This window comes from Hippoglossus stenolepis, chromosome 3, assembly GCF_022539355.2.
Source record: "Hippoglossus stenolepis isolate QCI-W04-F060 chromosome 3, HSTE1.2, whole genome shotgun sequence".
Lineage (NCBI taxonomy): Eukaryota > Metazoa > Chordata > Actinopteri > Pleuronectiformes > Pleuronectidae > Hippoglossus > Hippoglossus stenolepis.
Genome location: NC_061485.1, coordinates 23,943,315 through 23,956,776, shown reverse-complemented (window position 1 = coordinate 23,956,776; position 13,462 = coordinate 23,943,315).

Genomic DNA, 13,462 nt, shown 5'->3' with positions numbered 1-13,462 from the left:
AGTAAGAAACGTGTGTGTGAAAAGGGAGAACCACCTCCCGGGGCAAGCCGAATCATGTCACGATTAAATGTCCCGCACCTATGAATATCCCCAAAAGGAAAAGCATTACTGATTGAGCCACAATACAGCCTGTAACATGTCTTTATCCATTCAGTCTTTACAATGTCACAGAGTCTTGAAGTGGTATAAAATAGAGGAATGTTTGTAGCAGGAATAGGAGTTTGGTTTGTTGCTGTTGAAGGCCGAGGTGTCGAGGACTTCCCATTTGTTCCAGTGGAGATCAAAGAAACCTGAGACTTGTGGAAGGAACAAATGTGGGGCATTTCAACTCAGATAGCAGCTAGTAAACACCAAGAATCTGTTTCATGTACACACTCAAACACACACACACACACACACACACACACACACACACACACACACACACACACACACACACACACACACACACACACACACACACACACACACACACACACTTACACACATACTTTCATGCCTTCACGACATCAGACTTACTTTGACTTACATTGATTTCCTGAAGACTTACTCAAACTGTAACCATAGTTACTACTTAGCTAGTTCTGTGTGTGAATATGAAGAATCTGTAGGTAGGGAAAAATATTTTAGGGCCTGGAGCCTTCTGGTTTCCGGTTCTAGTTTGACCAATCATGTTTGAGCAGGCTTTGATTGCCAGCGGGTAAACAGTCATTGTGAAGAGCAAAGGAAGCGAAACACATTGATCAAAATGCAATCATCTTTTTGATTTATCTGCATTCATATACAGAGATGACCCAAAAACACGTACAGAAAGCTCCACTGTTTGTGTTTCATGTGGAGAAACATTCGACTGAAGTGTAGTTAGACTAAATTGTGTACGGCAAACGGAAGATAGAGGCCCTGTACACAGGGCCTCTATCGATAGCGATCCGATCACGCCACACCACATTCGGAGGTGGTCTGGCCCACATGTGTCCGCATTCTTTCAACAATGTGAATGCAAACACGTCCTGGGCCACATATGAAGGACCTCTTACTCAGCTGACGTCCTCTGATCCGCTACAGTTTCACTACGAATCAAACGTGTTTTTTCTCATCTCGTTGATTTGTTTGTAACTACCGCCACAATTGATCACCACATAATGATCGACACTTTCATTAAATTGGCGGAATCTTTCTTCACAGTGCAGCTGCATGACATTCATTCAGCTCCTCTCTAGAGTCCTGGCCCAGATATCTGCTGTCTACAATGGAAGCCCCAAAATACTGAAGCTGATTCGCTGTCAGTTTCGTTGTCAGATGATAGCCGCTGGGCTCCGAGATTACAAGAGGCCTAACCCTAACCTAAACTTAGTTTTCATCCCAACCCTAAAATGAAATCCTAATCATTAAACAGCCCAGTCAAGGTTTGTCAGAAATGTCCTCACTCCGTCAGATCTGGTCCTCACAAAGATAGAGGCACAAGTACTCACTCACACACAGATTACATACAACAGCTATCACATTGTCATTAATCAGCTCCGATGCTATGACACTTGCTCCAACATCCTCAGATACAAACAAACAAATGTAGGTGAACCCACAGACACACACTGAGGAGTGGTACTCTGTGTGGGAGGCCCATGCAGCAGCTGGTTATGATGGAAAACACCCGGCACTCCCACCTACACCCCATAAGCTGTCCCTGTCATTGTGACGCACCGAGTGCTGCTGATTCCCCACATGGCTCAGAGGCTTCAGACCTGCAGGAGAGCCATCCATTCATCTGCAGTCCAGCTTTCAAACAACTCCACCAAACACAGAACCAGTTGATTGTGCACAGTTGGTTCCCAAACAATAGACACACACACTCACACACATACTCTCACAGTGTGTAAGCAAGCTCTCGCGCAATCCCAAGTCTATGCACGCACATAGACTCATGCACACAGTCCTGCACATGTTGAAGCCATTATCCTGTTGCTTGTTAAGTCATTACGCTGTAGCTTGTTATTTTCTCAAGCAAGAGAAAGCAATCTATCCACAAAGGAGTGCTGAGAGATTTGCCACCCGACTGAGCCTTGGGATATGGGAAGTTACCCTGAAATTTGAGGAATGTGGTGAGGTCTGAAACCTAAGGAACATAAAAAAAAGTCCATCTTCTGGAATAGTGAAGCTTGTTTTCCGGAGTCTCCGGGTTGTAGCTGCAGCCAAGAGTGTATGGGCTGTCCACGGGGAGGGAGTATTATAGACATTACTGATGACAGTGCAGAAAAGTATCAGTCCACCAATGGGACACGGAGGAACTGACATAGTCCAAGAGCTTTGACATATTCATGGTGGATCTCAGACATCTGGTTTCTATTTCCCTCCTCTCCCAAGACAGTGAGTGCTGGCAGCAGGGCTTTTCAATGAAATAGTCTATTCAACTTCCTGTGCTATCAGTTTAGCATAAGTGTGTGCAGCACAAAGGGGAATAGAACTGAGCTGCTCTCCTCCAGGGTGTTTTTTTTGTTTTGTTTTCCTTCAGCTCCCCCACCCCCCAGGCCCTGATGCCACCCTCGGGATTTATTAGCAGGAACACCCCATGAGCGGCCATTTTCACAGCATCCTCTCCACTCCTGCTCCGCACCAGGAAAAGCTGCGAGCCAGCTCACTCTCACCACACTGCTAATGAGTGACACATGCCCCCTAGCTCCGCTGCTGACACCTAAGATCAAAGTCCTGGAAGAGGGTGTTCATTCCCGGACGCCTTCATCCCCCCCATCCGTCCTCTCTTTGACACCCACACGATACGTCTAAGGGGCAGCCAAATGGTGACACACCTGTCCTTTCTACATTTAACACGAGCTACGGTGGTGTGGCCGCAACGTGCTTCCATTCACAGGACCGATGTCAGGGGGAAGTAATGTGTATTCCAGCTGTGGAAGATGGGCGATCAGATAACACCATCCAGATATGTTGCATGACAATGAGAGAGACGCAGATTAGACTCTGCGGAGTCAAAAGTATTCATCAGCACTAAAGTGTGTGGGTGGACAGATTAAGGCAGGAAGCAGAATTATGGGAACCTGATTGCAAAAGTCTGGATCAACCCTGCTCCAGGATTCCCTGCAGTCCTTCTCATTAGAACAATTGCTTCACCCATCTCCTGCTGAAATATTGTCCGAGCAGTTTCCATACTGCTGAAGGGCGTCAAGTACAGAGCTGGTAGAGGGGAGGAGAGGGAGGAGAGGGGGAGCTAGTCAGGGCAAAGGCAGGAAATCCCAATGCAGCATGAACTATTTTCCTCCATAGTTCCACCAGAACAGCTCTTTGTACCATTCCCTCGCCCCCCTCTATCGGGCCTCTGTCTCTGACAACCATCCACTGCTGTTCTACAAGGCGACCGCACAACTACCACCACCACCACCACCGCTGTGGAAAAAACAATCCAAACCTCTGTCACACACACACACACACATGTACGCAGTTCACTTGTGGGCCGTTGCCCAGCAGTGCTGGGGGTTGTGGAGTGGGGATCAAAAGCTTGGGGTTCCCCTCCATCGCAGTCCAAAGTCCCACTGTGGTTAGGCTATAGACAGAGAGGCACCTTACTTTACACAGAGCCCCCAAATGCCAAAAACACTCAAGTATACAAAAGACAATGCACACCACTGCTCTGAGACCCCTTATTTTACTTTTACATAAATTCATCACAGGAGGAAAATGATCTGTGGCAAATCAGGCCCTTTTTCTTTTTCGTTATTCTCGTCAAACATTCTTTGGCTGCAACTCTCAATCCCCTCACAGTATCACTTGATCACGGAGGACACACATGCTCTTCATGTGACTCCAATGAAGCGATGGCTCTGCAGAGGCATATCGCAACAAAACTCAGTTTTGTCCGAGACTCTCACTTCACTGTGACACACATTCCAATTCATTTAGACTGGACACGTGGAGGAATGAGAGAAATTCAGGTCAGTGACACTCATCGAGGACCAAAGAAGACAAATATCAGCGATTCACTCGCTACCAATGAAGAAAACTCTAAATGACCGTGTGTTTCCATATTGCAACATCAACTCCAGATACAGGGCTGATTTGAACCAGGCCTGTTGATTGACTTTGATTTATTTTAGGCACCAGCGAGACCCCATGCAAAGACAGAGAGGCTTCCAAAAAGGCCCACTGTGGGACAAACTCAAGGCTGAAGAGTAGGCAAATGTGAGTGTACTGTATAGCCGGTGGGAGCAGCCAAGGCACCTTGCAACAGCTGGTCTGAATTATCCATGGGGTCGGGGGTAGTCGGTTTGGGGAGGTGGAGGGGAGGCGTGGAGACTCCTGGCGCCAGGATCGGGCCAGCAGGTCAGGGAGGATGACGATTACCAAAATACTAGCAGGCAGCCATAGCCCTGCAGAGAGGGGGTGTTCCTGGCTCACAGCGCTCACAGCTACAGGATGGGCAGACCAGTGGACGACCGAGGGGGGAGAGAGTGTGTGTTTGTATGTGTGTGTGTATGTGTGACAGAGAGAGGGACGCTCCTACTTCCACTTCCTATGAGATAGCCCCTTCCTGTCATTGAGAAACACCATGTTAATGACTGTATACAGTTGGGTAATAAGGTGTACTAACCTTTATTCTGGGGAACATAACCAGACATGTGTAACACGTTTACATCAGCCTGACACTGTCTTCACAAGATCAATTATTCTTTTTAGAAAGTTCTGTTTCATAAAATGTAGCCTTCGTTATGCTCCTGTTGGATTTCCATTCAGTAAAACCAGCTGCTTGCAAGGTGCAGTTCCCTCATAAGGTTCCTTTTGTGCTTCCTCTCACACTGAGTTGACCACATGTGTACAGACCTAAAGCGGATGTTACTGCTAGCATAAAGGTGCATGGCTCCCTCTGCAGGTCAAAGCCTAGTGCTGCATGAGATAAAACATCAAGTAGAGATCTCGTCCTGAACCAACTGTATTCCTCCACAGATTTAGTGAGCTCAAATTTAGTCTACGTCAAGAAAAAGGCAGAGGCACTTATGTATTCTTCTTAAACAATGTGCTTGTTTACATTGTTAGTAAGAATACTATTTGAGAGGAGAGTGACTGTTACTGTAAATGTTTGTTCGTGGTAATATTCATCTAATTTGAACAAAAAGTCAATATGTACAGTATGATACAGTTTATTATTTATTTTCTTATTCTAAACTAGGCAGTTCTTGTGTCGTTGTGATGGGCTTAAGATTAAGGGTCCATTTGTCCGATGTACACAGAATTTGAACAACATACTAATGGTAAGACTTTAAGCTTTTAGCTATATCCCAATATCAAGTTCAACATGATCCATACTCTTTCCCAAATATAATCTCAAAACGGTCTTTTCTATTACATGTCATATGTTTAACACTGTACTAAACTTTCAGGTCACCTCCAGTAACCGTGGACTTGATGACCTGAAGGCTCCTAATGATCTTATTGTTTGTGAGGAGCCTTTTGAAAACATCATTGGCAGTAGACATAAAACCTTTGAACACTAGATCTGAGTCCTAACCACACAGAAAAGAAAAGTTCAAATGTTGTTCAAACTACAGGGGATACAGCTTTACGGTGAAACCCCCTAACCCAGACTACAGCCTAGAATTAAAGCTACTGAGAGTTTATGTCAGATCTCCTCTTTTTATCTTATATCCCCTTGGTCTTGCTGAAATCATAGTTGGGGGTTGGGGTCAAAGATGACATCTCTTATGAGATCAAGTTCAAGCATCCACTTCATGGTGTGATTGTTGATGATCATGAGATCAGTGGGTCAACATCAGGTCACAGAAGCCGCAGCTTCAGTAAAAGCTGGAAACAAGATCATTAAACATTCCGTTGAATAAAATAACTCTCTCCCATAACTCTCAAAAAAAGTTTAGTTTGACAACTCTGGGTTGACTCTTAATCTCTGTAGGTAATCACACCCAGAGAAATGGATCATCAAAACACCACTTACCATTTTCTTCTGGCATAAAAGAAAAACATAAACATGCTACTGTTTTATCGTATTTGATTGAGAACCACAGGGGTGAATAATATAAATGATATGAACTTATATACTGGTGTTTTTTATGTCAATTAATGAATAGTTTATAGTGATATTAACTTCTCTTCCCAAACAAACATTTTACATTTGCCCTTTTATTAAAGTTTAACTTTTTAATTTCACTGAGATCCTTTGATTTTAGAATATCACAGTATCTACCGTGAATACCAAGAGATGTGATTAATGCTCTGTGGCAGTAGAGGGCAGCATAGATCCGACTCACAATAGCTTCAACTTAAATGTAGACATTTGCTGCACATCTTTGATCCTGTTAAAGTGACATTTAATACTCTCTCAGTTGTTCATATATTAAATCTTTACAAGAATCTTACATTTTATTTCTGCTGCTTGAGATTCTTTCACCTCTGCTTTTGTATCAGACGCCCTCTGAGACTCCAACCTCTGATGTTCACACTATTCTGGCACTGTCAATTAGGAGATGACAACAGACTGCTAACACACTGTCGTATTGTGCGCTAAATGCAGTGTGAGAGAAGAGGAGGACTGTGACACACACACACACTCATGGAGGGAGAGGGCGCCAGCTGTCCAAGTGTCTGGCCTGCTGCCAGGAAGTTAGCACTTCTATGAATTCCATACTGATCTTTGTGTTACGTCTCAGAATGTGGAGCAGGAGCGCTTTCCCTCAGGACTCTCTTCACCTGCTCCGGCTCCAGGCTCTGACTGCTCCAAGTCCAGGGGCCCCACATAGCTCTGACTAGCTGTTAAATGTTGGCAGGATCTCTCAAAGGCCTGGGTTGGGGGCTGTAGGTACAACTGAGTGTATTCCATTGCAGGCAGCCCACACACACACACACACACACACAAAAATCTAGCACCAAGTAACACATCTCTGACCTGACAGTTGGTGATATGTGTGAAGTGTCAATGAACACTCCAAAAGATACTTAAATAGTGGATTGTTATTTATGTGCATCAGCGGAGGCCAGTACAGTAAATCTGAGCTCTCAATCAGATGAAAAAAACACAACATGAAGATTCAATTTCTGTTACTGTGATTGTGAAATTGTTTTACTTCACTGTTTTCTCTTCTGAAGCTTTACTGATGTTTTGGATTGTTGAAAGCAAAAAGGAAAATACATAAAAGTGGGATAACGAGAAAGGGGAGACACGTCACAACAGCTACTGTCTGGAACTGAACACAGAAAACTTTGATAAACCAGACTTAGACCTTGATTCTCAAGCATTGTTAGGCATTAAACCTTTATATGATTGGACATTGTGAAACGTGACAGAGGGAGAGAGAGCAGGAAATGCAGCAAAGGGCCAGGTCAGAACCAAACCTGCAGCTGCTGCAGAAAGACTCCAACCTCCGTACGGTGTAATTTTCCTTTTAACCCCCAAGACTCACAAGTACTTCACCATTTTTACTTTATGTTGTTTATGTTAATTGACATGATGAGCATCAGTACATAGTAAACTAGAGATTCCTCAGTAGACCACATTTAAATTCATTAGATCCAGATTTTTAATTGAATCTGCACCAAATTACCAATAGTCATAAATATCAGTAACCTTAACATGTCAGATATTTTTCATCAAGATCCCTGAATTCCTGGATCCACACCCCTGGGGTCATGTCCCACCCTTGCAAAAAAAATTCATGGAATAGATTGAGTAGTTCTTGGAAATAAATAAATCTGCTAAAAAATAAATAAACACAGTTGAAATTATAAGCTCCTTGGCTGGAGGGCGGCTGTGGCTGAGGGGGTAGAGTGGCCAGAAGGTCAGCGGTTCGATCCTCAGTCTTGTCCTGAGATACTGAACCCCTAAAACGGCCCCTCATAGATGTTGAATACACAAATTGTAAATCACTTTGGATGAAAGCGTCCGCCAAATGACATGTAATGTAATGTAATGAGTAATAACACACAATGACAATGATGTAATGGATGACACCATAAGATCCGATGTTAACAGTGTGGTCTTAAATGAAAGGATTCAGGACTTCAGGTAAGCTGGTTACATCACACAATGGAAGCACTCCACACAACTTATCACTAAGATAAGTTGATTCTCCCAGAAGCCATAATGTTGACATTTCTTTTTTAAAGTGACAAAATACTAATATGTTCTACTATTCCTATAGAACAAGTTATATATTATCACCTCATATATGTGAAGTGTAAATATAAAGACTTCTTATAGAAATGTATCTGTGACCATATCATCATTTCATTTTATCTGCCTCACATCTGATGTTGATACAAAACAATAAGATCTCTGGGCACAGTGCTGTCCCCTGTGTGTCTCTGCCATGTACTTACAGTATGTTGTCTTTATCCTCCTCTGTCTCTTCTTCTGTGTCCTCCTATCCTCTGACTCAATACATCACATACGGGTTGTGTTTATATCTTCTCTCTTGTTGTCTGTCTCTCTCTCTCTCTAATATCCGTCTGTTCTCTGTTCAGTGGTACCAAAATAAAACTCCCCTCTGTTGTTTAACTGTGTTTGAGAAATGATAGAAGATTTCTACCGCTAAACTAAAATTGACAACATGTAATAATTTGTAATAATCACAATAAAAGACAGAATATGTTACTAGTTAAATTCGTAGATCTGTTATATGTTGTCAGTTTTTTCATACAATATGATACGATATGATTCTATAAGATACGGTACAATATGGTACAGATCGATACAATGTACTTAACGATACGATATGATATATACGATACGATAAACAATACGATATTTGATACGATATTTGATACGATATATGATACGATATTTGATACGAAACAAGACATTAATCCCTCAAGGGGGAACTTGAATGTCACTGTACACGTAGGAAAGACAACAGGCAAGAGAAAATCATATGTGTCTAAAGGCAGTAAAAGATAAATGAAAAGCACAGCATCAATGTGACATCAACATATTTCTAGATACCAACACAACCACAATCCTTAACACAACCATCATAACCCAATCACAGTCAACACCAACCTTCATTAACAAACGTCACTGCAGCAGTACAGAGGTGAATCTCCCTGTAGAGCACGTCTGTCACTAAAGACTCCTCAGCTCAGTAAAAATAAAGAAATCCTACCTTAGGTCCTCCTCCTGTTGCATCACATGTACAATATTTATGATCAACACATTCCTTAACATATAAAACTATATGCTTGACAAGTTATGAAAGCAGTTTTACATGTGAAGATGTACAGAATGTAAATGAACACATTTACAGTACGAAGAGAGACAGGGATCATCTTCAAGGGAAGATGACGGGTCTTATAGGCTCCATTTTAATTCTGTATAAAAGCAACAATAAATTCATATTCTCTTCGGAGAAATGAATCACATGTTGAGAAAAGTGTTCCGCAGATTGTGATTTCCACTTGATGATTGTAAAAATAATAAGAATGATTGGGAAACACCATCCAATGATTCTTCCACTACCCTCGGGCCATCTATTATTACTTACTGTATAAACATCCACAATCTCAGACTTGATGGTTATTAGGAAAGTGAGTGACCGATCATTAATGGACAAGACTTCCTCACTTCATTAATAAACCATGAGGCCTGTAGATACAAGTGTTAAGAAGTCATTAATATAATTTTGTCCTCACACATCAACTGTGCACTGCAAAGTCGTGAATAAGAAGATTGAGCTCTGGATGCTCTCCAGAGGGTTTAGTTGTGTAACACAATGAATCAAGGAGCAATATGAAGTTATGTTGGAGGAGGACATACATCGAGTAATAACATTTTCCAACAATCTGACAAAATGGAAGTTAAACGCTGAATACATCAGACATGTATTAGACCATTATTGGACTGAATTTGAACTCATAATTCTTTGTGAGCTGAGCAACAGGTTTCCTTCAGTCTCTGTTTGAGGAGTGTTTGTTCAGAGTCTGTCGCTCTGTTTCCGAGGATCTTTCTGTAAATGACCTGTGTCAGTTTGCTTGTTTCCTGCCTGGCAACCAAAGTGAACTAACTCAAGTCGATTTGATAGCATAACACGTGTCCTCGGTCGGCTGCGTCCCTCCCTCCGTGTTCGAGCAGTTGTCACGGACGACAGGTGAAGTTGTCTTGCGTGGCAGAGGTGCATTTGGTGTATGCACGAATGCCTGGGCATGTGTGTGTATAAAGGACGTATAAGAGGACCTGGAGCCTGTGTAAACTATGAAAGAGCTGCCACGCGGCTCTCATTGTGACAGCGGCTCTGTCTAAACAGCAATTATGGTCAGAGGCCGAGCACCGCCACCTGCATCCCCAGACATCTTTAACAGACCCCCGCAGGACTGGCAGTTAGGTGAAGCTATGTCTGCCATGACAGTGAGATGCTGTAGGTCACTAACTGAAGGTCTTTCTAGGCAGCTTGACAGGCTTCCCTTCCAAGTCTATTTAAAGTCAAGCAAAGCAAATGTAGTCACGGCCCGCTGTTTAGAAACAGTGATTTCATTGGATCTGAAATACAAGAGATGAAAAATGTGAGATGTGTGTGTGTGTGTGTGTGTGTGTAGAGTGTGCTGTATAGATGTGGCATTAAAAATGAAGCCAGAAGGCAAACATGAATCATGGATCATTTATCTCAGGGATGTGGTGGTAAAACACAAGCTGGATAAACTCTAATCGTTTTGTAGGTAAAAGCCATCAGTAAAAATAAGATACATTTCAATTTTTAGAAATTGACTATCATGTTTTTCTTTGGTAGTCAATAATTTCCCTTTTATTAGATATACAGCGAAAGAAAAATGAGAAAGATCCATGTTGGTTTTTAAATAATAAATGTAGTGTGTTGCTGTGTTTACACTGGACGTGAATGATGGACATTCACGTCCATCATTCCAAATCACATGACAAATGAATCTCTCCTTGCTGTGGTCTGTTCATCGTAGTGTGTTTAAAAGAAGCCGTGCAGCTCCTGAGTGATGTGTCTAAGTGTGTGTGCAGCCTTGTTAACCCTTTGCTTCTGCTTTATTGGGCAGGAGGGGGCTGCAGCAGCGGGGCTCTCGCTGGGATCCTGGAGTGCGTCAGATTGTCTGCGAGCCTGTGTTTGGATAAGGCAGCATGCCCCATTGTCTATGATGCCCCAGCTGGGCCGAGGTATGCCTCCACACTCCTGAAATAGAAAGACAGCTGAGGGCTGCCATGCATACTGAGGGCAGGGCTGGCTGGGCCGGCCGGGCCCACTGACCCAGACCACAACTTAGCACAATGAAAGACAGGGTATTGTCTGGAGCCAGAGGCTAATAGCCGAGGTATCAAACCTCCCACAGGGCTCGCTAAAAGACTGATTAAGTCTGCCGTGTGTTGTTATAGGGTGGAGTGGGTGTGGAGGAGTAATTGGGGCTTTAGAGTATGTTTGTGCCACGCGTCTGCCCGTCTCCACGCTGATGAACTGACGGCATTGACCTGAGCCCACACAGTTGCTGCAAGGTATTGGGGGCAGGCGAAAGGCGATTACAGAAATATCCACCAGCAATGAATGCTTTGATCCAAAATGAAACGCTGCTTCACTGCCTTTTTTTAGATTACATCAATAGACGAAGATAGTTAGGTTAATATTTGTTCTGTCACGCAAACCATCGAACATTATTTATGTAGGATCGTTCAAACCAGCTCAAGTTAAAAACTGAACCCAGAGTGCACAAAACAAAAAGTTTACATTTTCAGAGATACGTTTATATGTATAGATCCAGGGCGTAGTTTACAGGAGGACGGGAGGGTTAAAATTCCCCTAATAATCAAAGCTGGCCTGTACAACTCCCCCAATGCTCATAACATACACCTGGATGAAAAATATTCACTCTTATAAAACACGAAAGTGTCTGGTTTTCTCCATTCAATTTAATTTGCAGCAATAATTACTTTTTTAACCCCACTTTTATTGTAGCTACTTTGGCTACTAGCTTGTCGGTATTATCTGGCAAGTACGATGTGTTAATAGTGAATATTTATAAGGTGTATAAAGTGATTATTCATTGGTATGGAATTATGATTTAGAGATTATCCAGAGTATTTGATTCAATGCCATTTGACCTTGCCCCCCTCCTCCCCCCCAGCATTCAACCCAAAGTTACATTCTTGGTATAGATATATAGATAGATAAATAAAATGCACAGATTTGGCTTATGTGAGTGAAGAGTTAAAGAAAAAGAGAAAGAGCGAGACAGAACATTTGGTTTTCCTCTTTTGGTAGTATATCTGATGAACAGTCCCACCTGTGCAGAGGCCGAACATGGAGAGAGATATGACAGTGTGGTGTGCGATTAAACGCGGCCGAGAATGACTGCAGTCATAATTCCCAATCTTTCTCCATCTCGCTGCCTAAGCCTCCTGGCATTCGGTGCATGATGATCTAAAACAACTGTGACCGACCCCCAGATCTAGTCTTGATGCCCAAAATGTCGGCCCCTCGCCTGCAGATCACCAAACACTCGGTTGGCCGACCCCCAAGAATGAGCCGAGGACTCTGGACCAACATTTCGGGGGCTGGGGCCTTCAGCTGGACTCCAGTTTGGTCATTATATATGGGAAAGTAATTCAAAGCACAAATGTCTAACAAACAAAACATGAGCATTAATGAGCCTGGCCACATTAGGGTCTAAATGATTTTGAGGAACACTGGGGACGTAAGTAGAGCTGTTGCTGTGAGAAGTCAGCTGTTGCAGTGGGCTGCAGTATAGCGGTGCAGAGAGATGTGCTGGGGGACAACACTAGCCCTGCATGCACTTCATATGTGTTTCTGTGTGTGTGTGTGTGTTTATGTGCCGGAGTATGTGAACTTATTTAAAGCCAGCGGCTCTGGGGACTTTGGGATTCATCTCCTACTCATGTGTTATCAGCATGCCAGCTTTTCAAATGCTGCACCAAGTGACATAGTACATAAACCAGCCTCTGCCTCTGAAGAGCCCCTTGTCCCAGAATAGCTCAGGCCCCCTCTATCTAACTGATGCCCAAGAAAGTTTGAGCCATCACGGCAACACCTCTGTCTGTCTGCCACAGGAACAGATAGTGGTGTGTCAACAAAGATGGCCGCCCATCTTTTCTTGTTTCCGTGCACGTGGATTTATGCATGCTCGCAGAGAAAAGAGAGCAAATTCTGTTCATCATAAGACAGGTAGACCTATCACGTCTTAGGGTTTGTAAAAGTTACAGCGTCACCATAGGCTGTGCGTGACCGTCGTCCCCTTATCTACGTGGCTTTTTACAGAATTCGTTTTCAGCCAACAGTTAACAGTCAATCACCCTATCAGGAATGCTGGACTCTGGCTTTGTCTATTCTGAGAAACTGTGGTCCCACCCCCCCACCACCACCCCACGCTGCACTGTCACCCTGCTCTCATACCAGGCACCAACCTCTCCCCTTGCTCTGAAGGTCAGATGTGGTGGAGCCAGAGTGTGAGAGGCGAAGCGCTTATGCCAGAATTACTGGTTACACAA